General features: G+C 49.2%; 1 long non-coding RNA gene across 1 annotated transcript; it reads left to right on the top strand.

The window, feature by feature from the left end:
* The first annotated feature begins 231 nt into the window (after positions 1 to 231).
* On the top strand, positions 232 to 4,956 carry LOC146342885 (uncharacterized). Its single transcript, XR_014784151.1, has 3 exons — positions 232 to 391; positions 1,615 to 1,801; positions 4,563 to 4,956. It is a non-coding gene; the product is annotated as an uncharacterized LOC146342885 (long non-coding RNA).
* Positions 4,957 to 10,858: the final 5,902 nt, after the last annotated feature.

The following is a 10,858-nucleotide window of genomic DNA, read 5'->3' as shown; positions in this document are numbered from 1 at the left end:
TTCGCCATTTTAGCCTACATAAAGATTTACGTAGGCTAAAATGGTGAATGAAAAAGGGACGCAAATAGCACCTGCTACGCTATTTGCGTTCCCCTTTCTTTTCACCGTCATAGTCTATGCAAATATTTACGTAGACTAAGACGGCCAAAAAGAAGGAACGCAAATGGCGGCGGCGGTAGCCGCCGCCATTTGCGTACACATTTTTTTTTTTTTTTACCCAGAGCCCGCTGCGGCCGGAAATCCGGCTGCGGACAGCTCTGGCCTGGCTGGGCCGGGCCGGGCCTGGCCGGCTGCTCCGCGGAGCTGCCGCAGAGCACAGCCGGCCGCTCGAGGATTCTGGGGGGAGGAAGGGAGCGCCTCCCCCCCCCACTATAAACATAATCCACGAAAGGTAAGTCACTTTCGTACATCCCTAGATTCTCACTTGTTTGGTTTATTGCCTTAGGAAGTACCTACTTCACTCCTTCATTATAGATATCCTGCACAGCAACGGGTTACAACGGGGTTTGGTTTCCAATCCCTGTGTTTACTGCTCTCTCTCCCACAACAATCTATGACTGTCTCCTCAGAAGTAACTCCCATTGTGCTGAATAAGGCTTGCCTTCTGAATGCCCACATCAGAATTTACAAGGAACCCCCTGAATTGAATACAGAGTTTAAATGACTGATTCCTTGAAGCCTGTAAAGCGCTTTACCATGCCTGTGATTCTCCATGGTTTCGTTTATTGCCTACGGAAGTAACTAATTCACACCTCTGTTAAAGTGATCCTGCACAGACAGCATCCGGTCACAATGGGGGCTGTCCACGTCCCTGTGTTAGCTGCTGTCTTTCCCACAACAAACCCATCAGTGTCTACTCGGAAGTACCTACCATTGCACTCTATGAGGCTTGTTCCCAAAATGTGCACTCCCAAAGTTATTGAGATTATCAAGATACAGGAGGAAGATTTTATCACAGGAGAAACGGGGGCGGGGGGAGAGGCTGGATGTGGGGAAGGTTCCCTTATTGGTTGAGCAGCCCTTGCCAGTCAGATGACAGTCACTCCCCCCCCCAACCCACCTGGAAGTATGTTCTGTAAAGCAACTTAGAATGGTGCAATTCACACACCCGTGAAGCCCTGCATGGACCAAAGCCGGTTCCTTGAAAAATGCAGGTAAGCCAATCCTCCCTTTTTCTTCTGTTGTTGTGGAGACAGAGCCAAAGAGCAGCCCAATATATTTCATACTGAGAATGGCCCAATAGGAATGAACGTGACTCATGTCATAGCACTGTTCCCAGGGGCGTTATTGGTTATTTTTAAAAAAGAAAGGTTGGCTGTTCCCACTGAAAATACAATTAGTCATGATGAATTTCTATTATCCAAGAAAGAAATGGGTTGTGTGACCAAATTCAGAAACAACCTCAGAGGTCCCTTTGGGGTTTCCAAGCCCCATACCAACAATGCGATATACTCAGTTGCTCAACAGAGATCTGAACAGATGTCCCTGTCCTGTGAACCCTCCAGATTCCTCCCCTTGTGCTGGCCTCTGTGTGGGTTTTTGCACAAACTCAGCTCCACTTTCCCTTACTGTGTTTCTTCCACAATAATACATGGCTGTGTCTTCATCATTCAGTCCTGTCATATGCAGATAGACCAGCTTTTTGGAAGTATCCATGGAGGTGGTGAATCGGCCTTTCACAGAATTTGCGTAATATGCGCTGCTCCCACTAACCATTGAGAGCCACTCTAGCCCCTGTCCAGAAGCCTGACGGACCCAGCTCATCCAGAAGTTACCAATGTTGAATCCTGAGGTCGTACATGTAAGTTGAATGGACTCTTCAGGCCTTTTCACCCCCCCTCCAGATTCCACCAGAGAAATGTCTGACTGCACACCTAAGAAGTGAGGCAAATTACATTAAAATTACTGCTGTGGATTATAATGGCTTCCTGACAAGTGTCAGTAATTGCACCCTAGGCAAAGGAATGGAATACCTTTGAAAATGGAGAAGGTGAAAAATAAGTATATCCAAAGAATCATGGCCATTGGATGTTGTGAAGACAAACTCTCTGTAGGATCACCTGGTGGTTACCAGGGATGGATCTTTCTGCAAGATCAACTTGAGAACAGAGGAAGTAGAGGGACAAATTAAAGAACGGACTGTGCCACTATTTGCATATCCTCCTGTATATGCTGTACATAAGAGACAATCTTTCCAGTAGCAACTTCATTATATTTTTGAACCAGGAGATTAGACTGTGAATAAGTTTCAGTCCCTACAATTTATATTACTTATTTTGCGTTCATGTAATGCCTGTGCCATACTGTACATAAATGTTGGTGCTAAATTCTAGTTATTGCTTTGAGTTATTTATGGCTCTAGTCCTGGTTTTAGGAGGCATCCATTTTGGTTTCCACCTTTCAGAATCCATGTGAAATGACCAAAATCAAAACACTGAGCAGAATCAAAAGTACTGTTGGAAGGTCACATACATATGCTAGGTCTATGGGCCTGAACTCAGCCCCAGAGATGTACCTGATAGCTTACCAGGGGCTAATACTATGACTATGGTTTCTATTAAAACGAGTACAAATAGGACTTGAGACACAATGTTCAAATGTGGCCTCATGCCCAAGGAGGAGTGCTTCTTTTCAGGGCTCCAACAAGACTGGATCATGATTTGTGTAGTATTGTACAGGCATGGGAGGGGAGGATTTCAGGAGTGGAGGAGGTTTTCCCCTGCTGTGCTATATATCACTAGAGATGAGAGAGAAATTAACTAGGTTCACATTTTCATGTGAGATTGCCCATTCCACACCTCCTGGAACCAAAAGTGGAGCCAAACACAATGTGTGCTCTGAAATCCGCACATTTTCAAGTCTGCAATGTGTTCTGCAATGTGCTCTGCAACAAGATTTTTTTTTTAAATGCGCACAAACATGCTTTAATCAATGGGCGATGTATACAAAAATGCCCACAAAAGTACGCATTTCTGTGTGGGGAGAAAACCTTCCACAGAACTGGGACAGGTACAGCTTGGTGGTGGAAGAACCTCAATGAAATCAACTTGACAGATACGCCCAGCTCCCGCCAGCTCCTCGCCTGAGTATTTTCCAGCTGCTATATAGAAGTGGGGATGCTGTTCTGGAGAGTAGTAAAGGGAAAATGTGTCCTTTTTCCTTTGTTGTCCTTCTGAATATCTCTTTGTAGTATGGTGGGGAATAATGGCACAATCTCCCAACCCTAATTCCTTTTCCCAGATACTGACCAATAGCTGTCAGAGAGTTAACAAGCAGTTCCTTTTTTCCATCCCCCCCTTTTTTTCCCCACGGGGTACACTAAGTGTCTGGATTGATTCTGAGTGTATGCAGATAGATAGCAGTTCAGATTCAGAAGGGGAACAGCCAGAACCAGGGGAGGCATCTTTCCGAGCAAGTTCAGCTATGGATAGGCGTGCTTCTCAGGATGCTGGCACCCAGATAGCTGGGCCTGAAGCCTCCCCCCCCCCCCCGGCCATGAGAATCCAGGAGGAGGAGGAGGACAAGGAGGAGGAGAGTATAGGTTGTGACCTGAGGGATGCTAGACTGCGGTGCAGAGCAAAGCGGGAAAAGGTAGAGGCGGAGCTCAGACGGTTGACCTGGTTGGCAATGCGAGAGGGTCGACATACGGGAGCATCACTGGAAGGGAGGGGTTTCCCTCCCTAAGTTATTCTAGCCAGCAAGTCCCTGTTCAAACTTCTGCCAAGATCGTAGCTCCCATTTGGATCCCCTGTTGTCATTCTTTGAAGCCTGAGAATCTTCGAGGATTTGAATCTGTAATGAACCTGTTGATAGTGAATTAAAGGTGTGAGACTGAAGCCTCTCTTCTTATGGGTGTGCATGAGGAAGGTGGGGGCCAAGGAAACATGACACTAGGATTTTGTGTCTCAACGCAACCGTAGACTGAACTGACACTCACTTAGTCTGTACATTGTCTGAGTTCTTTTTAGACTTCAGGGATGCAGTTCTGGAGGGTGGTAAATTAAAGCTGGATGTAAGTATGTTGTGGGGTGGGGTGGGAAGGGACTTTGTATGCTCTCAAGGGGGGAATGAAAGTTGGTGCAACATGTCTAGAGGGGAAAAATGGAACCCACTGATTGCTTCAAGATCCTTGTTTCCAAGATTCCACCAAATCCTCCAGCTAAATAGAGCTTTTCCCATTAAAAAAGAAGAAGCGCAGGGGGAGAGAAAGGAAATATGTAAAAGATATACATTACAGTATTTTCTTTGTGCCCCTTGGGATTTCCATGAATAGGTATACCTGCAATTTTCTGCAAATCAGGACACGCCTGTGTGTGTGTGTGTGTGTGTGTGTGTGTGTAAAACCAAGAGCTGGCCTGGCATGTTGTGCAATGACTCGGGCAAGCTCAGGAATGTGTGATCAGGAGTCCAGGGGCTGAGCTAGTGAAAAACCACTGAGTTCTACCCACCAAACAGATTCCTCTGACACCACGATGAACAAACCCTTCTTCTGAAACGGTAAACGGTGCACATATATTGTAAGTGCAAGGAGCTGAGATTTAACCATTTTTCTTTCACTTGAGGTGGTGGCAGCGTGAAGATGCCAGGAGAGACTCTCCAGCTGACCTGTACTGTACCTGGATTTCCTCTCACAAGCATTCACATTCAGTGGGTCTGCCATCCACCAGGAAAGGGACTGCAGTGGGCTGGGCTTCTCTCAAACAGTGGAGGCAGTGGCTATAACGGTGCTCTCCAAAAGTGGATCTTCATCACAAGGGTCAACTCACAAGGCCAGACGTTCCTGCAGCTGAAGCCAGAAGACGCTGCCATGCACTGCTGTCTGCAAGAGGCACACAGTGAGGAAAACTGTCTGAGAGGCAGGTGAAAAACTTCAGGTCCTGAAAAACAGGTATTCGGCATTCATGGATTTGTCTACAACTGCGTGAAATAAAGCCATTTTTCCTTGTGTCTTTCCTCAGCCCACATGCGCACAATTCATAGGGCTACATTACTGGTGGTGTTAAAGGCCGAAGTGGAAACAAAGAATTGCATTCCACAAAATGTTTTTAATACAGAATCTCCTCATGCAAGGGGCAGCGGTGGGGGAACAGCTTCTTCACTTGTCTCAACATAATTTAGGCCCTAATCCTTCCTAGGCTTAGGCCAAAACGAGATGGGAGACTGTAGAACTGGAATAGGTTCCACCCCTGCGTTGAGAGCGAATTAACAGGTTTCCCTGAGTTAGACTTTTCCTCTTATTCCTGCATCCCTGCATTACTGCTTTGTCATTACTTGGTGTCTTGCTGTTGTTTACATCTGCTCCTGTCGATTGGTGACACACAGGGCCAGCCCCACCCTTAGGCAGAGTGAGGCAGCCATCTTTGGTGGGAGGAGCTCCGTGGTGTGGATGGGGTTGCAGAGGCAGCCCCTTGTCCGTTTCCCTCAATTGGGAAACAGAGCTCCATATTCCAGGCAACCTGCCTGCCCCGGATGCCCTAAGCTAACCTGCTGTCCTCAGGCAAGGTGGAGGCTGCTGCCCATTCACTTCTATTAAAGGAAGTGATGGAAAATGTCCAGTGATGGACACTGAAGGGATGCCCATCACTGTGGGACCTGACCCTGTGGGGCTCAAAGGACTCCCACTGAACAAGAGACTCAGTTTGCATTTGCGGGCTGAGCTGTGGGGATTTTCCCGAAATCTTGAAAATTTATCTCTCCAATAAATAAATAAATAAATAAATAAATAAGTGCACAAATTGCAGGGCACAAATTGCATGACTTGAACAAATTTTGGCCACAATTTGCCTAATTTATGCACATTTTGGCTGCAAATGGCATAATTTAAGCAAATTGTGGCCAAAATTTGTATCACTCACCCAAGTTGTGCCCCACCATTTGCACACATTCCTACTTACGTAAATCACAACCACCAGAAAAATCTGCTGGCTGGACCAACTCGATGCAGATTGAGTCGGGCCGCCTCACTGTGAACCAACCCGGCATCCAGGGGCCCAAGCTGATAAAATCTTGCTGAGTTCCATCCCCAGACAGATTCCTCCAACATCCCTAATGCTAGTGTGTGGATGGGAGATCCAGGCCTAGCCCAAGCCATTTTGCTGCCTGAGGTGAGGACAAGATGGAACCTTTGTTTTCCACACACAAATCCCAGGGTGTCTGTGGAGCTCTGGAAAAGGGGTCTTTAGACAATTTGCAGACAGATTTGATGGATAAACTGGAACATAATCCAGATAGGATAGACATGCTCTGGGAAGTGAAACTGGTTGTTCTTGGCAGAGCGGTGCCCAGAACAGCCCGGGGTGCTGTACTCCCACTAAATGGCCAAGCCCACTCCTTGGTAGGGATGGTGCAGGTGCCCGACTCAGTCCTGGAGTCTGATGGACAGTCCGTGCCTGTGCCCCTGAGCCATTCCCACTGAGCCAATCCCCCACTCGACACCCCCTCCCGCACTTGGCAAGCTGCCTGCAGTTACCCTGGGCCAGTCTTCCTCTGCCGCGATCGCTGTTGTTTGAAAAAACACGGCAATCGAATATTTCACGGATAGGCTTATACACAAAACAACACCATGAATCTTGCATGTATGGTCTATTCACGGTGCCATTTTGCACGTAATCTATGTGCACAGTCTTGCGATCACCACGGTCTTTCCATGCATGGCAGTCGCTGTGGAGGGGGATGGGCCCGCATGAGTGTGGGCAGCTCGGGGACTTGGCATGGGGCTCGAGCAAGGGTCCGGGGGCATGTGAGCGGGGGCTTATGAGCCTTGAGCTTCACAGTCTCAAACAGATAATTGGCCCTAGGAAGTAATGGGAGAGAATCTTTGCTAACCACTTTTAACCAACAACTGGAAGTCTAGACATGAGACTGAGCGATTTGTTGTGCACCACTAACTCCTCGAACTAGATATCTTCTTCTACGTTTCCACTATAGGAAGCCTAGATGGTAGCGGTGACTGGCGTTGCCTTCTATCACCTTAGGTTGGTCCGTCATCTGTGACTCACCTTGGGAAAGTGGAGCTGGCTGCAGTCATGCATGAGCTAGAGATATCCAGAGTAGCCTTCTGTTACCTGCTGTACTTGGGGCTGCCTTTAAAGACGACCCCAAAATTTAAGTTGGTGCAGAATGTATCTGCTTTTCTTCTTCATGGATCTCATGACTCGAAACGTATTATGCTGATTATGTACCAGTTGTGTCACTTGTGCATTTCTAGGTTTAATTCAAAATCTTGGTTTGGGGCTTTAAAGCCCTGCACAATATGTGAACAGGTTATCTGAAGAACTGCTTGCGCCCATATGAACCAGCTCATACTTGTTCATCAGTATCAGAGGCCGGCCCCTTCATGGATCACTGCCTTGTTGTGGTGAAGGGGCTTGCATAACTCAGTGAAGCCATAAGCTATGCCATGCAAAGCCACCCAAGATGGACAGGTCATGGTGGAGAGTTCTGACAAAATGTGGTTCACTGGAGAAGGAAATGGCAACCCACTCCAGTATTCTTGCCGAGAAAACCTCATGGAACGTATCATAAATATTTACGTTGGCTAAAAGGGCTAAAAATAGGGTACGCAAATGGCAGCTGCCATAGTCGTCACCATTTGCATATGCCGTTTTTTTTGGGGGGGGCTTGCCATGATAGGCTATGTAAATACTTACACAGCCTATCATGGCAACTTCGTAGGATGCAAATGGCGGCTGCTACGGCAGCCGCCAATTTCTTCTGCAGCAGCCCGTCCATTGTCAGAAGGGTAAAGGCAGCCATTTGCGTGGCTGCCTTTACCGTGTTAGGCTATGTAAATACTGACTTAGCCTATCATGGAAAGAGCACCAGCGCAAACGACGTAGCGGCCGCCGTTTGAGTCCCTGCTCTTTGCTATGATAGGCTATGTAAATACTTACGTAGCCTATCATGGCAGCCTGGCTGGAAGCAAATAGTGGCCGCTATGGTGGCTGCCATTTGCATCCACAGCAGCCCGGCCACGGCCGGAACTCTGTCTGCGGACGGCCCTGGCCAGTGGCTCCACAGAGCCACCGCACAGCGGAGCCGGCCAGGGAGGATTCCGGGGGGAGGGACGGAGCGCCACCCCCCTGGTCGAGGATTCCGGGGGGAGGAACAGTTTGCCTCCCCCCACCTGCGGGCCCCAGCAGAGTCAGGTAAGCGGGGTTTCGTACACCCCTAGTTGCCGTTACCTTCCCCAGGGATCATATTTAGTTTGACCTCTCTTCCATGACCTTCCTGTCTTGGGTGTCCCTTCATGGTTTAGCTCATGGTGTCATTGAGGTGCTCAAGCTCCAGCTATTTATAAGTTATTTGCGTTGCCCTTATTTTCGCCGTAGTCTACGTAAATCTTTACATAGACTACAGGGACCAAATAAGGAACGCAAATGGCGGCTCCCTATGGGGGCCGCCATTTGCGTACGCGCTTTTTTTTTTTTTTCAAAGTCACCCGTGATAGGCTACGTGACAATTAACGCAGCCTATCATGGCTGACTTTGCAAATCTAGCCGTGATAGGCTACGTTAATCGTTACGTAGCCTATCACAGGGGTGTTTGTTTGTTTTTTTCCCCCGCGGCCGGGTAGATGGGGCGCTTCTACCCGGCCTGACTTTCACCGGTGAGGGATGGGGCGCCTCCCGCCCGGCCTGAATTTCGGCCAAGCGAGGCGGGAAGACACCCCCCCCTCGCATGAACTTCGGGGGGAGAAGCGAAGCGCCTCCCCCCCACCGCGAAAAAGCTGTGGGACAAGGTAAGTCCCTTTCGTACATCCCTACATTCGGCCACGGTAAGTCCCATCCCGGGGGGGGCGGGGGGCCAGCGGAGAATTTCCCCACCAATTTCGGGGGGCCGAATGCATTGGCATTCGGCCTCCTGAAGATTCGGGGAGAAATTCTCCGCCATCCCTACCAAAATTGGAACTTTGTCAGTGGCACACCATCATTATGGCAGAATAGGGGACCCTCACTCGCCCCGCGGTGTCCCAGAAAAACCTGCAAGGCCTTGACAGGGCATAACTCTTTGGCCTGGGCCCGGCTGAGGGCCACCAATGCTCCCTTGCCAGACTGATTGGTTTTTGACCGACGAATACGGAGGTGAATCAGGTTGGGATGAATCTGCACATCGGAGTACCTTAAGGCCCTCCCAGATGAGTCAGATTTGGAAGCCCAGACCAGTTCCGAAATCCTAAGTGTCCCAAAGAAGGCTGTTAAAGCTGCAGCATGAAAGAGGGAGGCTTCTTATGGATAAGAGCAAATGGAAGGCCACAATCCCTGGAGCCCTAGGAGGATGACTGGAGACAAAAGATGCCTGGAATCTGGCAGGGCAGGTGACATCCGAGCCCAACCTTGAACTGCCCGCCTAACTCGGAAATCCGAGGTGGAGTCCTCAACCCCTCGCACTTTGGCCCAGAAGGCCAAAGCGGCAAGCCTCCCCATAATGGTCCTAGCAGATAGCCCCTTATTATGTAGATGTATGCAAATGCCCTACTACTTCTTGGAGTACTCTGAGGGAGACCTTACGAAGGTGCAGGATGGTCTTGAGCTTATCCCTTAGGACCAGCAGTTTATCGTGAGGGAGGTAAGAACACTGTGTGAGGGTATCGAGTTCAATCCCTAAGAATATCAAAATAACAGATGGGCCCTCTGTCTTCTTGTGTGCCAGAGAGACACCTAAGTCCATGGAAAGGGATACAAATGCACTGATTAAGTCAGAGCATTGACTGCTGCCCCCGGGTCCAGCAAACAGGAAGTCATCTAAATAATGAACCACAATTCCGTAGCCCATCCTATCCCTTATGGCCCATTCCAGAAAGGTACTGAACATTTCGAACATGGCACAAGAGATGGAGCATTCCATGGGGAGGGCGCGGGCGATGTAAAATTTGTCCTGGAAGCAGAATCGCAACAAATCGAAGTCCACGGGATTGATAGGCAAAATGCGAAAGGCGGATTTGATATCACACTTGCCTTTTAATGCCCCGCGACCAAGGTCCCGTATCATGGCCACCGCCATATCAAGGCGTGGAAAAGGGGCCGATGACTCGTCCCACAAGAACTTCCTTGTTGATTTTATCTTGAACCAAGCGCTGCATTCTAAGGGCAGACCGGTGATTACCGGTCAAACACAGCCTACGCAGACCCTTGAAGGGAATCCTAAAACCCAGTGTGAAGCCGCGTTCCAAGTAGATTGCATCCCTCCGGTTCGGGGAACGCCCTAAAAGTTGAAGGAGTGGAAGGATCTTAACTGGGCTGGGGCCCTTTGGGAGGGGGATAATGCCCACTGCCCTGTTTTCTACTGCCATGGCCTTCCTTTGGGGGACCCCTCCAACCTCTGGCCCTTGGGTAAGAGGAGCAGGAGTGCTGACTGCCGCAAAGGGCACATTCGTGATGGAAGCGGCATGGGTTTCGGGAGCAGGAACCTTTGGAGCTGAACTCCCAGCACAACCAGCGGTGTTGAACCCCTGGACCCGCAAAAGGCCTGGAGGCCATTGCGGGTGGCAGCTTGGCGAGGATGTGGCCGCTGTTGGATCTGTCGCCAAAGCCTGGCCTGGAAGGGGTCATAAATTGGAGCCAAAGGTCCTGGTCCTTCAGATCCCAGCTCATGGCAGCCCTCTGACGGAAGGCCTCATCGTAGGCCAGCCATGCACTCCCTTCATATTCAGTGTAAGCCTTGTATATTATGTCGAGATACTTGGTGAGGACCCAAGCCCTCTCGGGGAATTACTGTTGAAGGATGCCAGCATAAATTAAGAAACTCGGCAGCCAGTTTGCCCATGTGCGTGGCACCTTACGATCCTTACTCCAATCAGATTCCCTGTCGCGGTTCTTATCTTTGTCATTGGCCTCAGGCTCCTGAAAGAGCAAGAAGA

This window comes from Heloderma suspectum, chromosome 6 (assembly GCF_057233095.1).
Source record: "Heloderma suspectum isolate Gila_16-S chromosome 6, 16-S_ref, whole genome shotgun sequence".
NCBI lineage: Eukaryota > Metazoa > Chordata > Lepidosauria > Squamata > Helodermatidae > Heloderma > Heloderma suspectum.
Note: the sequence above shows the minus strand (reverse complement) of the source record. Positions and strands in the feature narration are given on the sequence as shown.